Here is a 20,910-nt window from a genome sequence, read left to right on the forward strand (position 1 = left end):
CAGACTAGAAGGGGACTAGGTAGAGCGCATATCGAGTAGTTTTCGTAGACCAGTTTACATAGACCAGGTAGACCAGTTTACGTTTTGTATCCCACTGAGAGGCCAGATCTGGATTCATCGGACCTGAAGCAAAATCCAATCGGCTTGTTATTGTCACCTAACCAACCTTTCCCCCAAGTTTTGTCTTAATCCGTCCATAACATTTTCAGATATCATGCTATATATTGGTTTTGGCCCCATCTCTCAATGGTGAAGAATCACTTAAATAATTAAATTCTCGTATCCGTATCTTCACCAAAATCTAATAATTTCCTCCATGTCACACACTCAACCTGTCCACCAAGTTTCATACGAATCCGTCTTACTTTTTGGGATATCGCGCTATACATAGTTTTTGGCCCATTAAATGGTGAAGAATCACTTGAAATTCTCAGATCTTCACCACAATCTAATCATTTCCTCCATGTCATACACTCAACCTGTCCACCAAGTTTCATACGAATCCGTCTTACTTTTTGGGATATCGTGCTATACATAGTTTTTGGCCCATTAAATGGTGAAGAATCACTTTAAATTCTCAGATCTTCACCACAATCTAATCATTTCCTCCATATCATACACTCAACCTGTCCACCAAGTTTCATACGAATGCGTCTTACTTTTTGGGATATCGTGCTATACATATAGTTTTTAGCCCTTAAAATGGTGAAGAATCATTTTTCAATTCTCAAATCTTCACCAAAATCTAATCATTTCCTCCATGTCACACACTCAACCTGTCCACCAAGTTTCATACGAATCCGTCTTACTTTTTGGGATATCGCGCTACACATATAGTTTTTAGCCCTTTAAATGGTGAAGAATCACTTAAAAATTATCAAATCTTCACCAAAATCTAATCATTTCCTCTATATCATTCACTCAACCTGTCCACCAAGTTTCCTACGAATCCGTCTAACTTTTTTGGATATCGCGCTGTACATATAGTTTTTGGCCCATTAAATGGTGAAGAATCACTTTAAATTCTCAGATCTTCACCAAAATCTAATCATTTCCTCCATATCATACACTCAACCTGTCCACCAAGTTTCATACGAATCCGTCTCACTTTTTGGGATATCACGCTATACATATAGTTTTTGGCCCTTTAAATGGTGAAGAATCACTTTAGAATTCTCAAATCTTCACCACAATCTAATCATTTCCTCCATATCATACACTCAACCTGTCCACCAAGTTTCATACGAATCCGTCTTACTTTTTGGGATATCGTGCTATACATATAGTTTTTAGCCCTTTAAATGGTGAAGAATGATTTTAAAATTCTCAGATCTTCACCAAAATCTAATCATTTCCTCTATATCATTCACTCAACCTGTCCCCCAAGTTTCCTACGAATCCGTCTAACTTTTTGGGATATCGCGCTATACATATAGTTTTTGGCCCATTAAATGGTGAAGAATCACTTTAAATTCTCAGATCTTCACCAAAATCTAATCATTTCCTCCATATCATACACGCAACCTGTCCACCAAGTTTCATACGAATCCGTCTCACTTTTTGGGATATCGCGCTGTACATATAGTTTTTGGCCCATTAAATGGTGAAGAATCGCTTTAAAATTCTCAAATTTTCACCAAAATCTAATCATTTCCTCCATATCATACACTCAACCTGTCCACCAAGTTTCATACGAATCCGTCTTACTTTTTGGGATATTGCGCTATACATATAGTTTTTGGCCCATTAAATGGTGAAGAATCACTTTGAATTCTCAGATCTTCACCACAATCTAATCATTTCCTCCATATCATACACTCAACCTCTCCACCAAGTTTCATACGAATCCGTCTTACTTTTTGGGATATCGCGCTATACATATAGTTTTTGGCCCTTTAAATGGTGACGAATCACTTTAAAATTCTCAAACCTTCACCAAAATCTAATCATTTCCTCCATATCATACACTCAACCTTCCAGCAAGTTTCATACGAATCCGTCTTACTCTTTGGGATATCGCGCCAGACATATAGTTTTTAGCCCTTTAAATGGTGAAGAATCACGTTAAAATTCTCAAATCTTCACCAAAATCTATTCATTTCCTCCATGTCACACACTCAACCTGTCCACCAAGTTTCATACGAATCCGTCTTACTTTTTGGGATATGGTGCTATACATATAGTTTTTGGCCCTTTAAATGGTGAAGAATCACTTTAAAATTCTCAAATCTTCACCAAAATCTAAACATTTCCTCCATATCATACACTCAACCTGTCCCCCAAGTTTCCTACGAATCCGTCTAACTCTTTGGGATATCGCGCTACACATATAGTTTTTGGCCCATTAAATGGTGAAGAATCACTTTAAATTCTCAGATCTTCACCAAAATCTAATCATTTCCTCCATATCATACACTCAACCTGTCCACCAAGTTTCATACGAATCCGTCTCACGTTTTGGGATATCACGCTATACATATAGTTTTTGGCCCATTAAATGGTGAAGAATCACTTTAGAATTCTCAAATCTTCACCAAAATCTAAATCATTTCCTCTATATCATTCACTCAACCTGTCCACCAAGTTTCATACGAATCCGTCTTACTTTTTGGGATATCGCGCTATACATATAGTTTTTGGCCCATTAAATGGTGAAGAATCACTTTAAATTCTCAGATCTTCACCACAATCTAATCATTCCCTCCATATCGTACACTCAACCTGTCCACCAAGTTTCATACGAATCCGTCTTACTTTTTGGGATATCGTGCTATACATATAGTTTTTAGCCCTTTAAATGGTGAAGAATCACTTAAAAATTCTCAAATCTTCACCAAAATCTAATCATTTCCTCCATATCATACACTCAACCTGTCCACCAAGTTTCATACGAATCCGTCTAACTTTTTGGGATATTGCGCTGTACATATAGTTTTTGGCCCATTAAATGGTGAAGAATCACTTTAAATTCTCAGATCTTCACCACAATCTAATCTTTTCCTCCATATCATACACTCAACCTGTCCACCAAGTTTCATACGAATCCGTCTTACTTTTTGGGATATCGCGCTATACATATAGTTTTTAGCCCTTTAAATGGTGAAGAATCACTTTAAAATTCTCAGATCTTCACCAAAATCGAATCATTTCCTCCATATCATACACTCAACCTGTCCACCAAGTTTCATACGAATCCGTCTTACTTTTTGGGATATCGTGCTACACATATAGTTTTTGGCCCTTTAAATGGTGAAGAATCACTTTAAAATTCTCAAATCTTCACCAAAATCTAATCATTTCCTCCATATCATACACTCAACCTGTCCACCAAGTTTCATACGAATCCGTCTTACTTTTTGGGATATCGCGCTATACATAGTTTTTGGCCCATTAAATGGTGAAGAATCACTTGAAATTCTCAGATCTTCACCACAATCTAATCATTTCCTCCATGTCATACACTCAACCTGTCCACCAAGTTTCATACGAACCCGTCTTACTTTTTGGGATATCGTGCTATACATAGTTTTTGGCCCATTAAATGGTGAAGAATCACTTTAAATTCTCAGATCTTCACCACAATCTAATCATTTCCTCCATATCATACACTCAACCTGTCCACCAAGTTTCATACGAATGCGTCTTACTTTTTGGGATATCGTGCTATACATATAGTTTTTAGCCCTTAAAATGGTGAAGAATCATTTTTCAATTCTCAAATCTTCACCAAAATCTAATCATTTCCTCCATGTCACACACTCAACCTGTCCACCAAGTTTCATACGAATCCGTCTTACTTTTTGGGATATCGCGCTACACATATAGTTTTTAGCCCTTTAAATGGTGAAGAATCACTTAAAAATTATCAAATCTTCACCAAAATCTAATCATTTCCTCTATATCATTCACTCAACCTGTCCACCAAGTTTCCTACGAATCCGTCTTACTTTTTTGGATATCGCGCTGTACATATAGTTTTTGGCCCATTAAATGGTGAAGAATCACTTTAAATTCTCAGATCTTCACCAAAATCTAATCATTTCCTCCATATCATACACTCAACCTGTCCACCAAGTTTCATACGAATCCGTCTTACTTTTTGGGATATCGTGCTATACATATAGTTTTTAGCCCTTTAAATGGTGAAGAATCACTTAAAAATTCTCAAATCTTCACCAAAATCGAATCATTTCCTCCATATCATACACTCAACCTGTCCACCAAGTTTCATACGAATCCGTCTTACTTTTTGGGATATCGTGCTATACATATAGTTTTTAGCCCTTTAAATGGTGAAGAATCACTTAAAAATTCTCAAATCTTCACCAAAATCTAATCATTTCCTCCATATCATACACTCAACCTGTCCACCAAGTTTCATACGAATCCGTCTAACTTTTTGGGATATCGCGCTGTACATATAGTTTTTGGCCCATTAAATGGTGAAGAATCACTTTAAATTCTCAGATCTTCACCACAATCTAATCTTTTCCTCCATATCATACACTCAACCTGTCCACCAAGTTTCATACGAATCCGTCTTACTTTTTGGGATATCGCGCTATACATATAGTTTTTAGCCCTTTAAATGGTGAAGAATCACTTTAAAATTCTCAGATCTTCACCAAAATCGAATCATTTCCTCCATATCATACACTCAACCTGTCCACCAAGTTTCATACGAATCCGTCTTACTTTTTGGGATATCGTGCTGTACATATAGTTTTTGGCCCTTTAAATGGTGAAGAATCACTTTAAAATTCTCAAATCTTCACCAAAATCTAATCATTTCCTCCATATCACACACTCAACCTGTCCACCGGTGAAGTTTCATACGAATCCGTCTTACTTTTTCGGATATCGTGCTATACATATAGTTTTTGGCCCTTTAAATGGTGAAGAATCACTTTAAATTCTCAGATCTTCACCAAAATTTAATCATTTCCTCCATGTCACACACTCAACATGTCCACCAAGTTTCCTACGAATCCGTCTCACTTTTTGGGATATCGCGCTGTACATATAGTTTTTGGCCCATTAAATGGTGAAGAATCACTTTAAATTCTCAGATCTTCACCAAAATCTAATCATTTCCTCCATATCATACACTCAACCTGTCCACCAAGTTTCATACGAATCCGTCTCACTTTTTGGGATATCACGCTATACATATAGTTTTTGGCCCTTTAAATGGTAAAGAATCACTTTAGAATTCTCAAATCTTCACCACAATCTAATCATTTCCTCCATATCATACACTCAACCTCTCCACCAAGTTTCATACGAATCCGTCTTACTTTTTGGGATATCGCGCTATACATATAGTTTTTGGCCCTTTAAATGGTGACGAATCACTTTAAAATTCTCAAACCTTCACCAAAATCTAATCATTTCCTCCATATCATACACTCAACCTTCCAGCAAGTTTCATACGAATCCGTCTTACTCTTTGGGATATCGCGCCAGACATATAGTTTTTAGCCCTTTAAATGGTGAAGAATCACGTTAAAATTCTCAAATCTTCACCAAAATCTATTCATTTCCTCCATGTCACACACTCAACCTGTCCACCAAGTTTCATACGAATCCGTTTTACTTTTTGGGATATGGTGCTATACATATAGTTTTTGGCCCTTTAAATGGTGAAGAATCACTTTAAAATTCTCAAATCTTCACCAAAATCTAAACATTTCCTCCATATCATACACTCAACCTGTCCCCCAAGTTTCCTACGAATCCGTCTAACTCTTTGGGATATCGCGCTACACATATAGTTTTTGGCCCATTAAATGGTGAAGAATCACTTTAAATTCTCAGATCTTCACCAAAATCTAATCATTTCCTCCATATCATACACTCAACCTGTCCACCAAGTTTCATACGAATCCGTCTCACGTTTTGGGATATCACGCTATACATATAGTTTTTGGCCCATTAAATGGTGAAGAATCACTTTAGAATTCTCAAATCTTCACCAAAATCTAAATCATTTCCTCTATATCATTCACTCAACCTGTCCACCAAGTTTCATACGAATCCATCTTACTTTTTGGGATATCGCGCTATACATATAGTTTTTGGCCCATTAAATGGTGAAGAATCACTTTAAATTCTCAGATCTTCACCACAATCTAATCATTCCCTCCATATCGTACATTCAACCTGTCCACCAAGTTTCATACGAATCCGTCTTACTTTTTGGGATATCGTGCTATACATATAGTTTTTAGCCCTTAAAATGGTGAAGAATCATCTTTTAAATTCTCAGATCTTCACCAAAATCTAATCATTTCCTCCATATCATACACTCAACCTGTCCACCAAGTTTCATACGAATGCGTCTTACTTTTTGGGATATCGTGCTATACATATAGTTTTTAGCCCTTAAAATGGTGAAGAATCATTTTTCAATTCTCAAATCTTCACCAAAATCTAATCATTTCCTCCATGTCACAGACTCAACCTGTCCACCAAGTTTCATACGAATCCGTCTTACTTTTTGGGATATCGTGCTATACATATAGTTTTTAGCCCTTTAAATGGTGAAGAATCACTTAAAAATTCTCAAATCTTCACCAAAATCTAATCATTTCCTCCATATCATACACTCAACCTGTCCACCAAGTTTCATACGAATCCGTCTAACTTTTTGGGATATTGCGCTGTACATATAGTTTTTGGCCCATTAAATGGTGAAGAATCACTTTAAATTCTCAGATCTTCACCACAATCTAATCTTTTCCTCCATATCATACACTCAACCTGTCCACCAAGTTTCATACGAATCCGTCTTACTTTTTGGGATATCGCGCTATACATATAGTTTTTAGCCCTTTAAATGGTGAAGAATCACTTTAAAATTCTCAGATCTTCACCAAAATCGAATCATTTCCTCCATATCATACACTCAACCTGTCCACCAAGTTTCATACGAATCCGTCTTACTTTTTGGGATATCGTGCTACACATATAGTTTTTGGCCCTTTAAATGGTGAAGAATCACTTTAAAATTCTCAAATCTTCACCACAATCTAATCATTTCCTCCATATCATACACTCAACCTCTCCACCAAGTTTCATACGAATCCGTCTTACTTTTTGGGATATCGCGCTATACATATAGTTTTTGGCCCTTTAAATGGTGACGAATCACTTTAAAATTCTCAAACCTTCACCAAAATCTAATCATTTCCTCCATATCATACACTCAACCTTCCAGCAAGTTTCATACGAATCCGTCTTACTCTTTGGGATATCGCGCCAGACATATAGTTTTTAGCCCTTTAAATGGTGAAGAATCACGTTAAAATTCTCAAATCTTCACCAAAATCTATTCATTTCCTCCATGTCACACACTCAACCTGTCCACCAAGTTTCATACGAATCCGTCTTACTTTTTGGGATATGGTGCTATACATATAGTTTTTGGCCCTTTAAATGGTGAAGAATCACTTTAAAATTCTCAAATCTTCACCAAAATCTAAACATTTCCTCCATATCATACACTCAACCTGTCCCCCAAGTTTCCTACGAATCCGTCTAACTCTTTGGGATATCGCGCTACACATATAGTTTTTGGCCCATTAAATGGTGAAGAATCACTTTAAATTCTCAGATCTTCACCAAAATCTAATCATTTCCTCCATATCATACACTCAACCTGTCCACCAAGTTTCATACGAATCCGTCTCACGTTTTGGGATATCACGCTATACATATAGTTTTTGGCCCATTAAATGGTGAAGAATCACTTTAGAATTCTCAAATCTTCACCAAAATCTAAATCATTTCCTCTATATCATTCACTCAACCTGTCCACCAAGTTTCATACGAATCCGTCTTACTTTTTGGGATATCGCGCTATACATATAGTTTTTGGCCCATTAAATGGTGAAGAATCACTTTAAATTCTCAGATCTTCACCACAATCTAATCATTCCCTCCATATCGTACACTCAACCTGTCCACCAAGTTTCATACGAATCCGTCTTACTTTTTGGGATATCGTGCTATACATATAGTTTTTAGCCCTTTAAATGGTGAAGAATCACTTTAAAATTCTCAAATCTTCACCAAAATCTAATCATTTCCTCCATATCATACACTCAACCTGTCCACCAAGTTTCATACGAATCCGTCTAACTTTTTGGGATATTGCGCTGTACATATAGTTTTTGGCCCATTAAATGGTGAAGAATCACTTTAAATTCTCAGATCTTCACCACAATCTAATCTTTTCCTCCATATCATACACTCAACCTGTCCACCAAGTTTCATACGAATCCGTCTTACTTTTTGGGATATCGCGCTATACATATAGTTTTTAGCCCTTTAAATGGTGAAGAATCACTTTAAAATTCTCAGATCTTCACCAAAATCGAATCATTTCCTCCATATCATACACTCAACCTGTCCACCAAGTTTCATACGAATCCGTCTTACTTTTTGGGATATCGTGCTACACATATAGTTTTTGGCCCTTTAAATGGTGAAGAATCACTTTAAAATTCTCAAATCTTCACCAAAATCTAATCATTTCCTCCATATCATACACTCAACCTGTCCACCAAGTTTCATACGAATCCGTCTTACTTTTTGGGATATCGCGCTATACATAGTTTTTGGCCCATTAAATGGTGAAGAATCACTTGAAATTCTCAGATCTTCACCACAATCTAATCATTTCCTCCATGTCATACACTCAACCTGTCCACCAAGTTTCATACGAATCCGTCTTACTTTTTGGGATATCGTGCTATACATAGTTTTTGGCCCATTAAATGGTGAAGAATCACTTTAAATTCTCAGATCTTCACCACAATCTAATCATTTCCTCCATATCATACACTCAACCTGTCCACCAAGTTTCATACGAATGCGTCTTACTTTTTGGGATATCGTGCTATACATATAGTTTTTAGCCCTTAAAATGGTGAAGAATCATTTTTCAATTCTCAAATCTTCACCAAAATCTAATCATTTCCTCCATGTCACACACTCAACCTGTCCACCAAGTTTCATACGAATCCGTCTTACTTTTTGGGATATCGCGCTACACATATAGTTTTTAGCCCTTTAAATGGTGAAGAATCACTTAAAAATTATCAAATCTTCACCAAAATCTAATCATTTCCTCTATATCATTCACTCAACCTGTCCACCAAGTTTCCTACGAATCCGTCTAACTTTTTTGGATATCGCGCTGTACATATAGTTTTTGGCCCATTAAATGGTGAAGAATCACTTTAAATTCTCAGATCTTCACCAAAATCTAATCATTTCCTCCATATCATACACTCAACCTGTCCACCAAGTTTCATACGAATCCGTCTTACTTTTTGGGATATCGTGCTATACATATAGTTTTTAGCCCTTTAAATGGTGAAGAATCACTTAAAAATTCTCAAATCTTCACCAAAATCGAATCATTTCCTCCATATCATACACTCAACCTGTCCACCAAGTTTCATACGAATCCGTCTTACTTTTTGGGATATCGTGCTATACATATAGTTTTTAGCCCTTTAAATGGTGAAGAATCACTTAAAAATTCTCAAATCTTCACCAAAATCTAATCATTTCCTCCATATCATACACTCAACCTGTCCACCAAGTTTCATACGAATCCGTCTAACTTTTTGGGATATTGCGCTGTACATATAGTTTTTGGCCCATTAAATGGTGAAGAATCACTTTAAATTCTCAGATCTTCACCACAATCTAATCTTTTCCTCCATATCATACACTCAACCTGTCCACCAAGTTTCATACGAATCCGTCTTACTTTTTGGGATATCGCGCTATACATATAGTTTTTAGCCCTTTAAATGGTGAAGAATCACTTTAAAATTCTCAGATCTTCACCAAAATCGAATCATTTCCTCCATATCATACACTCAACCTGTCCACCAAGTTTCATACGAATCCGTCTTACTTTTTGGGATATCGTGCTGTACATATAGTTTTTGGCCCTTTAAATGGTGAAGAATCACTTTAAAATTCTCAAATCTTCACCAAAATCTAATCATTTCCTCCATATCACACACTCAACCTGTCCACCGGTGAAGTTTCATACGAATCCGTCTTACTTTTTCGGATATCGTGCTATACATATAGTTTTTGGCCCTTTAAATGGTGAAGAATCACTTTAAATTCTCAGATCTTCACCAAAATTTAATCATTTCCTCCATGTCACACACTCAACATGTCCACCAAGTTTCCTACGAATCCGTCTCACTTTTTGGGATATCGCGCTGTACATATAGTTTTTGGCCCATTAAATGGTGAAGAATCACTTTAAATTCTCAGATCTTCACCAAAATCTAATCATTTCCTCCATATCATACACTCAACCTGTCCACCAAGTTTCATACGAATCCGTCTCACTTTTTGGGATATCACGCTATACATATAGTTTTTGGCCCTTTAAATGGTGAAGAATCACTTTAGAATTCTCAAATCTTCACCACAATCTAATCATTTCCTCCATATCATACACTCAACCTGTCCACCAAGTTTCATACGAATCCGTCTTACTTTTTGGGATATCGTGCTATACATATAGTTTTTAGCCCTTTAAATGGTGAAGAATGATTTTAAAATTCTCAGATCTTCACCAAAATCTAATCATTTCCTCTATATCATTCACTCAACCTGTCCCCCAAGTTTCCTACGAATCCGTCTAACTTTTTGGGATATCGCGCTATACATATAGTTTTTGGCCCATTAAATGGTGAAGAATCACTTTAAATTCTCAGATCTTCACCAAAATCTAATCATTTCCTCCATATCATACACGCAACCTGTCCACCAAGTTTCATACGAATCCGTCTCACTTTTTGGGATATCGCGCTGTACATATAGTTTTTGGCCCATTAAATGGTGAAGAATCGCTTTAAAATTCTCAAATTTTCACCAAAATCTAATCATTTCCTCCATATCATACACTCAACCTGTCCACCAAGTTTCATACGAATCCGTCTTACTTTTTGGGATATTGCGCTATACATATAGTTTTTGGCTCATTAAATGGTGAAGAATCACTTTGAATTCTCAGATCTTCACCACAATCTAATCATTTCCTCCATATCATACACTCAACCTCTCCACCAAGTTTCATACGAATCCGTCTTACTTTTTGGGATATCGCGCTATACATATAGTTTTTGGCCCTTTAAATGGTGACGAATCACTTTAAAATTCTCAAACCTTCACCAAAATCTAATCATTTCCTCCATATCATACACTCAACCTTCCAGCAAGTTTCATACGAATCCGTCTTACTCTTTGGGATATCGCGCCAGACATATAGTTTTTAGCCCTTTAAATGGTGAAGAATCACGTTAAAATTCTCAAATCTTCACCAAAATCAATTCATTTCCTCCATGTCACACACTCAACCTGTCCACCAAGTTTCATACGAATCCGTCTTACTTTTTGGGATATGGTGCTATACATATAGTTTTTGGCCCTTTAAATGGTGAAGAATCACTTTAAAATTCTCAAATCTTCACCAAAATCTAAACATTTCCTCCATATCATACACTCAACCTGTCCCCCAAGTTTCCTACGAATCCGTCTAACTCTTTGGGATATCGCGCTACACATATAGTTTTTGGCCCATTAAATGGTGAAGAATCACTTTAAATTCTCAGATCTTCACCAAAATCTAATCATTTCCTCCATATCATACACTCAACCTGTCCACCAAGTTTCATACGAATCCGTCTCACGTTTTGGGATATCACGCTATACATATAGTTTTTGGCCCATTAAATGGTGAAGAATCACTTTAGAATTCTCAAATCTTCACCAAAATCTAAATCATTTCCTCTATATCATTCACTCAACCTGTCCACCAAGTTTCATACGAATCCGTCTTACTTTTTGGGATATCGCGCTATACATATAGTTTTTGGCCCATTAAATGGTGAAGAATCACTTTAAATTCTCAGATCTTCACCACAATCTAATCATTCCCTCCATATCGTACACTCAACCTGTCCACCAAGTTTCATACGAATCCGTCTTACTTTTTGGGATATCGTGCTATACATATAGTTTTTAGCCCTTAAAATGGTGAAGAATCATCTTTTAAATTCTCAGATCTTCACCAAAATCTAATCATTTCCTCCATATCATACACTCAACCTGTCCACCAAGTTTCATACGAATGCGTCTTACTTTTTGGGATATCGTGCTATACATATAGTTTTTAGCCCTTAAAATGGTGAAGAATCATTTTTCAATTCTCAAATCTTCACCAAAATCTAATCATTTCCTCCATGTCACACACTCAACCTGTCCACCAAGTTTCATACGAATCCGTCTTACTTTTTGGGATATCGTGCTATACATATAGTTTTTAGCCCTTTAAATGGTGAAGAATCACTTAAAAATTCTCAAATCTTCACCAAAATCTAATCATTTCCTCCATATCATACACTCAACCTGTCCACCAAGTTTCATACGAATCCGTCTAACTTTTTGGGATATTGCGCTGTACATATAGTTTTTGGCCCATTAAATGGTGAAGAATCACTTTAAATTCTCAGATCTTCACCAAAATCGAATCATTTCCTCCATATCATACACTCAACCTGTCCACCAAGTTTCATACGAATCCGTCTTACTTTTTGGGATATCGTGCTACACATATAGTTTTTGGCCCTTTAAATGGTGAAGAATCACTTTAAAATTCTCAAATCTTCACCAAAATCTAATCATTTCCTCCATATCATACACTCAACCTGTCCACCAAGTTTCATACGAATCCGTCTTACTTTTTGGGATATCGTGCTGTACATATAGTTTTTGGCCCTTTAAATGGTGAAGAATCACTTTAAAATTCTCAAATCTTCACCAAAATCTAATCATTTCCTCCATATCACACACTCAACCTGTCCACCAAGTTTCATACGAATCCGTCTTACTTTTTCGGATATCGTGCTATACATATAGTTTTTGGCCCTTTAAATGGGGAAGAATCACTTTAAATTCTCAGATCTTCACCAAAATTTAATCATTTCCTCCATGTCACACACTCAACATGTCCACCAAGTTTCCTACGAATCCGTCTCACTTTTTGGGATATCGCGCTGTACATATAGTTTTTGGCCCATTAAATGGTGAAGAATCACTTTAAATTCTCAGATCTTCACCAAAATCTAATCATTTCCTCCATATCATACACTCAACCTGTCCACCAAGTTTCATACGAATCCGTCTCACTTTTTGGGATATCACGCTATACATATAGTTTTTGGCCCTTTAAATGGTGAAGAATCACTTTAGAATTCTCAAATCTTCACCACAATCTAATCATTTCCTCCATATCATACACTCAACCTGTCCACCAAGTTTCATACGAATCCGTCTTACTTTTTGGGATATCGTGCTATACATATAGTTTTTAGCCCTTTAAATGGTGAAGAATGATTTTAAAATTCTCAGATCTTCACCAAAATCTAATCATTTTCCTCTATATCATTCACTCAACCTGTCCCCCAAGTTTCCTACGAATCCGTCTAACTTTTTGGGATATCGCGCTATACATATAGTTTTTGGCCCATTAAATGGTGAAGAATCACTTTACATTCTCAGATCTTCACCAAAATCTAATCATTTCCTCCATATCATACACGCAACCTGTCCACCAAGTTTCATACGAATCCGTCTCACTTTTTGGGATATCGCGCTGTACATATAGTTTTTGGCCCATTAAATGGTGAAGAATCGCTTTAAAATTCTCAAATTTTCACCAAAATCTAATCATTTCCTTCATATCATACACTCAACCTGTCCACCAAGTTTCATACGAATCCGTCTTACTTTTTGGGATATTGCGCTATACATATAGTTTTTGGCCCATTAAATGGTGAAGAATCACTTTGAATTCTCAGATCTTCACCACAATCTAACCATTTCCTCCATATCATACACTCAACCTCTCCACCAAGTTTCATACGAATCCGTCTTACTTTTTGGGATATCGCGCTATACATATAGTTTTTGGCCCTTTAAATGGTGACGAATCACTTTAAAATTCTCAAACCTTCACCAAATTCTAATCATTTCCTCCATATCATACACTCAACCTTCCAGCAAGTTTCATACGAATCCGTCTTACTCTTTGGGATATCGCGCCAGACATATAGTTTTTAGCCCTTTAAATGGTGAAGAATCACGTTAAAATTCTCAAATCTTCACCAAAATCTATTCATTTCCTCCATGTCACACACTCAACCTGTCCACCAAGTTTCATGCGAATCCGTCTTACTTTTTGGGATATCGTGCTATACATATAGTTTTTGGCCCTTTAAATGGTGAAGAATCACTTTAAATTCTCAGATCTTCACCAAAATCTAATCATTTCCTCCATATCATAAACTCAACCTGTCCACCAAGTTTCATACGAATCCGTCTTACTTTTTGGGATATCGCGCTGTACATATAGTTTTTGGCCCTTCAAATGGTGAAGAATCGCTTTAAAATACTCAAATCTTCACCAAAATCTAATCATTTCCTCCATATCATACACTCAACCTGTACACCAAGTTTCATACGAATCCGTCTTACTTTTTGGGATATCGCGCTGTACATATAGTTTTTGGCCCTTTAAATGGTGAAGAATCACTTTAAATTCTCAGATCTTCACCAGAATCTAATCATTTCCTCCATATCATACACTCAACCTGTCCACCAAGTTTCATACGAATCCGTGTTACTTTTTGAGATATATGCACTATATATATAGTTTTTGGCCCTTCAAATGGTGAAGAATCGCTTTAAAATTCTCAAATCTTCACCAAAATCTAATCATTTCCTCCATATCATACACTAAACCTGTCCACCAAGTTTCATACGAAACCGTCTTACTTTTTGGGATATGGTGCTATACATATAGTTTTTGGCCCTTTAAATGGTGAAGAATCACTTTAAAATTCTCAAATCTTCACCAAAATCTAAACATTTCCTCCATATCATACACTCAACCTGTCCCCCAAGTTTCCTACGAATCCGTCTAACTCTTTGGGATATCGCGCTACACATATAGTTTTTGGCCCATTAAATGGTGAAGAATCACTTTAAATTCTCAGATCTTCACCAAAATCTAATCATTTCCTCCATATCATACACTCAACCTGTCCACCAAGTTTCATACGAATCCGTCTCACGTTTTGGGATATCACGCTATACATATAGTTTTTGGCCCATTAAATGGTGAAGAATCACTTTAGAATTCTCAAATCTTCACCAAAATCTAAATCATTTCCTCTATATCATTCACTCAACCTGTCCACCAAGTTTCATACGAATCCGTCTTACTTTTTGGGATATCGCGCTATACATATAGTTTTTGGCCCATTAAATGGTGAAGAATCACTTTAAATTCTCAGATCTTCACCACAATCTAATCATTCCCTCCATATCGTACACTCAACCTGTCCACCAAGTTTCATACGAATCCGTCTTACTTTTTGGGATATCGTGCTATACATATAGTTTTTAGCCCTTAAAATGGTGAAGAATCATCTTTTAAATTCTCAGATCTTCACCAAAATCTAATCATTTCCTCCATATCATACACTCAACCTGTCCACCAAGTTTCATACGAATGCGTCTTACTTTTTGGGATATCGTGCTATACATATAGTTTTTAGCCCTTAAAATGGTGAAGAATCATTTTTCAATTCTCAAATCTTCACCAAAATCTAATCATTTCCTCCATGTCACACACTCAACCTGTCCACCAAGTTTCATACGAATCCGTCTTACTTTTTGGGATATCGTGCTATACATATAGTTTTTAGCCCTTTAAATGGTGAAGAATCACTTAAAAATTCTCAAATCTTCACCAAAATCTAATCATTTCCTCCATATCATACACTCAACCTGTCCACCAAGTTTCATACGAATCCGTCTCACTTTTTGGGATATCGCGCTGTACATATAGTTTTTGGCCCATTAAATGGTGAAGAATCGCTTTAAAATTCTCAAATTTTCACCAAAATCTAATCATTTCCTCCATATCATACACTCAACCTGTCCACCAAGTTTCATACGAATCCGTCTTACTTTTTGGGATATTGCGCTATACATATAGTTTTTGGCTCATTAAATGGTGAAGAATCACTTTGAATTCTCAGATCTTCACCACAATCTAATCATTTCCTCCATATCATACACTCAACCTCTCCACCAAGTTTCATACGAATCCGTCTTACTTTTTGGGATATCGCGCTATACATATAGTTTTTGGCCCTTTAAATGGTGACGAATCACTTTAAAATTCTCAAACCTTCACCAAAATCTAATCATTTCCTCCATATCATACACTCAACCTTCCAGCAAGTTTCATACGAATCCGTCTTACTCTTTGGGATATCGCGCCAGACATATAGTTTTTAGCCCTTTAAATGGTGAAGAATCACGTTAAAATTCTCAAATCTTCACCAAAATCTATTCATTTCCTCCATGTCACACACTCAACCTGTCCACCAAGTTTCATACGAATCCGTCTTACTTTTTGGGATATGGTGCTATACATATAGTTTTTGGCCCTTTAAATGGTGAAGAATCACTTTAAAATTCTCAAATCTTCACCAAAATCTAAACATTTCCTCCATATCATACACTCAACCTGTCCCCCAAGTTTCCTACGAATCCGTCTAACTCTTTGGGATATCGCGCTACACATATAGTTTTTGGCCCATTAAATGGTGAAGAATCACTTTAAATTCTCAGATCTTCACCAAAATCTAATCATTTCCTCCATATCATACACTCAACCTGTCCACCAAGTTTCATACGAATCCGTCTCACGTTTTGGGATATCATGCTATACATATAGTTTTTGGCCCATTAAATGGTGAAGAATCACTTTAGAATTCTCAAATCTTCACCAAAATCTAAATCATTTCCTCTATATCATTCACTCAACCTGTCCACCAAGTTTCATACGAATCCGTCTTACTTTTTGGGATATCGCGCTATACATATAGTTTTTGGCCCATTAAATGGTGAAGAATCACTTTAAATTCTCAGATCTTCACCACAATCTAATCATTCCCTCCATATCGTACACTCAACCTGTCCACCAAGTTTCATACGAATCCGTCTTACTTTTTGGGATATCGTGCTATACATATAGTTTTTAGCCCTTAAAATGGTGAAGAATCATCTTTTAAATTCTCAGATCTTCACCAAAATCTAATCATTTCCTCCATATCATACACTCAACCTGTCCACCAAGTTTCATACGAATGCGTCTTACTTTTTGGGATATCGTGCTATACATATAGTTTTTAGCCCTTAAAATGGTGAAGAATCATTTTTCAATTCTCAAATCTTCACCAAAATCTAATCATTTCCTCCATGTCACACACTCAACCTGTCCACCAAGTTTCATACGAATCCGTCTTACTTTTTGGGATATCGTGCTATACATATAGTTTTTAGCCCTTTAAATGGTGAAGAATCACTTAAAAATTCTCAAATCTTCACCAAAATCTAATCATTTCCTCCATATCATACACTCAACCTGTCCACCAAGTTTCATACGAATCCGTCTAACTTTTTGGGATATTGCGCTGTACATATAGTTTTTGGCCCATTAAATGGTGAAGAATCACTTTAAATTCTCAGATCTTCACCAAAATCGAATCATTTCCTCCATATCATACACTCAACCTGTCCACCAAGTTTCATACGAATCCGTCTTACTTTTTGGGATATCGTGCTACACATATAGTTTTTGGCCCTTTAAATGGTGAAGAATCACTTTAAAATTCTCAAATCTTCACCAAAATCTAATCATTTCCTCCATATCATACACTCAACCTGTCCACCAAGTTTCATACGAATCCGTCTTACTTTTTGGGATATCGTGCTGTACATATAGTTTTTGGCCCTTTAAATGGTGAAGAATCACTTTAAAATTCTCAAATCTTCACCAAAATCTAATCATTTCCTCCATATCACACACTCAACCTGTCCACCAAGTTTCATACGAATCCGTCTTACTTTTTCGGATATCGTGCTATACATATAGTTTTTGGCCCTTTAAATGGGGAAGAATCACTTTAAATTCTCAGATCTTCACCAAAATTTAATCATTTCCTCCATGTCACACACTCAACATGTCCACCAAGTTTCCTACGAATCCGTCTCACTTTTTGGGATATCGCGCTGTACATATAGTTTTTGGCCCATTAAATGGTGAAGAATCACTTTAAATTCTCAGATCTTCACCAAAATCTAATCATTTCCTCCATATCATACACTCAACCTGTCCACCAAGTTTCATACGAATCCGTCTCACTTTTTGGGATATCACGCTATACATATAGTTTTTGGCCCTTTAAATGGTGAAGAATCACTTTAGAATTCTCAAATCTTCACCACAATCTAATCATTTCCTCCATATCATACACTCAACCTGTCCACCAAGTTTCATACGAATCCGTCTTACTTTTTGGGATATCGTGCTATACATATAGTTTTTAGCCCTTTAAATGGTGAAGAATGATTTTAAAATTCTCAGATCTTCACCAAAATCTAATCATTTTCCTCTATATCATTCACTCAACCTGTCCCCCAAGTTTCCTACGAATCCGTCTAACTTTTTGGGATATCGCGCTATACATATAGTTTTTGGCCCATTAAATGGTGAAGAATCACTTTACATTCTCAGATCTTCACCAAAATCTAATCATTTCCTCCATATCATACACGCAACCTGTCCACCAAGTTTCATACGAATCCGTCTCACTTTTTGGGATATCGCGCTGTACATATAGTTTTTGGCCCATTAAATGGTGAAGAATCGCTTTAAAATTCTCAAATTTTCACCAAAATCTAATCATTTCCTTCATATCATACACTCAACCTGTCCACCAAGTTTCATACGAATCCGTCTTACTTTTTGGGATATTGCGCTATACATATAGTTTTTGGCCCATTAAATGGTGAAGAATCACTTTGAATTCTCAGATCTTCACCACAATCTAACCATTTCCTCCATATCATACACTCAACCTCTCCACCAAGTTTCATACGAATCCGTCTTACTTTTTGGGATATCGCGCTATACATATAGTTTTTGGCCCTTTAAATGGTGACGAATCACTTTAAAATTCTCAAACCTTCACCAAATTCTAATCATTTCCTCCATATCATACACTCAACCTTCCAGCAAGTTTCATACGAATCCGTCTTACTCTTTGGGATATCGCGCCAGACATATAGTTTTTAGCCCTTTAAATGGTGAAGAATCACGTTAAAATTCTCAAATCTTCACCAAAATCTATTCATTTCCTCCATGTCACACACTCAACCTGTCCACCAAGTTTCATGCGAATCCGTCTTACTTTTTGGGATATCGTGCTATACATATAGTTTTTGGCCCTTTAAATGGTGAAGAATCACTTTAAATTCTCAGATCTTCACCAAAATCTAATCATTTCCTCCATATCATAAACTCAACCTGTCCACCAAGTTTCATACGAATCCGTCTTACTTTTTGGGATATCGCGCTGTACATATAGTTTTTGGCCCTTCAAATGGTGAAGAATCGCTTTAAAATACTCAAATCTTCACCAAAATCTAATCATTTCCTCCATATCATACACTCAACCTGTACACCAAGTTTCATACGAATCCGTCTTACTTTTTGGGATATCGCGCTGTACATATAGTTTTTGGCCCTTTAAATGGTGAAGAATCACTTTAAATTCTCAGATCTTCACCAGAATCTAATCATTTCCTCCATATCATACACTCAACCTGTCCACCAAGTTTCATACGAATCCGTGTTACTTTTTGAGATATATGCACTATATATATAGTTTTTGGCCCTTCAAATGGTGAAGAATCGCTTTAAAATTCTCAAATCTTCACCAAAATCTAATCATTTCCTCCATATCATACACTAAACCTGTCCACCAAGTTTCATACGAAACCGTCTTACTTTTTGGGATATGGTGCTATACATATAGTTTTTGGCCCTTTAAATGGTGAAGAATCACTTTAAAATTCTCAAATCTTCACCAAAATCTAAACATTTCCTCCATATCATACACTCAACCTGTCCCCCAAGTTTCCTACGAATCCGTCTAACTCTTTGGGATATCGCGCTACACATATAGTTTTTGGCCCATTAAATGGTGAAGAATCACTTTAAATTCTCAGATCTTCACCAAAATCTAATCATTTCCTCCATATCATACACTCAACCTGTCCACCAAGTTTCATACGAATCCGTCTCACGTTTTGGGATATCACGCTATACATATAGTTTTTGGCCCATTAAATGGTGAAGAATCACTTTAGAATTCTCAAATCTTCACCAAAATCTAAATCATTTCCTCTATATCATTCACTCAACCTGTCCACCAAGTTTCATACGAATCCGTCTTACTTTTTGGGATATCGCGCTATACATATAGTTTTTGGCCCATTAAATGGTGAAGAATCACTTTAAATTCTCAGATCTTCACCACAATCTAATCATTCCCTCCATATCGTACACTCAACCTGTCCACCAAGTTTCATACGAATCCGTCTTACTTTTTGGGATATCGTGCTATACATATAGTTTTTAGCCCTTAAAATGGTGAAGAATCATCTTTTAAATTCTCAGATCTTCACCAAAATCTAATCATTTCCTCCATATCATACACTCAACCTGTCCACCAAGTTTCATACGAATGCGTCTTACTTTTTGGGATATCGTGCTATACATATAGTTTTTAGCCCTTAAAATGGTGAAGAATCATTTTTCAATTCTCAAATCTTCACCAAAATCTAATCATTTCCTCCATGTCACACACTCAACCTGTCCACCAAGTTTCATACGAATCCGTCTTACTTTTTGGGATATCGTGCTATACATATAGTTTTTAGCCCTTT

General features: G+C 36.4%; 1 protein-coding gene across 1 annotated transcript in view; it reads left to right on the forward strand.

Annotated features, from left to right (window-relative positions):
- LOC144893074 (uncharacterized) overlaps positions 1 to 20,910 on the forward strand; it is a 58,917-nt gene that overhangs the window by 975 nt on the left and 37,032 nt on the right. The window lies entirely within an intron of this gene.

Source organism: Myxine glutinosa, chromosome 7 (genome assembly GCF_964187855.1).
Source record: "Myxine glutinosa chromosome 7, kmMyxGlut1.1, whole genome shotgun sequence".
NCBI classification, from domain to species: domain Eukaryota; kingdom Metazoa; phylum Chordata; class Myxini; order Myxiniformes; family Myxinidae; genus Myxine; species Myxine glutinosa.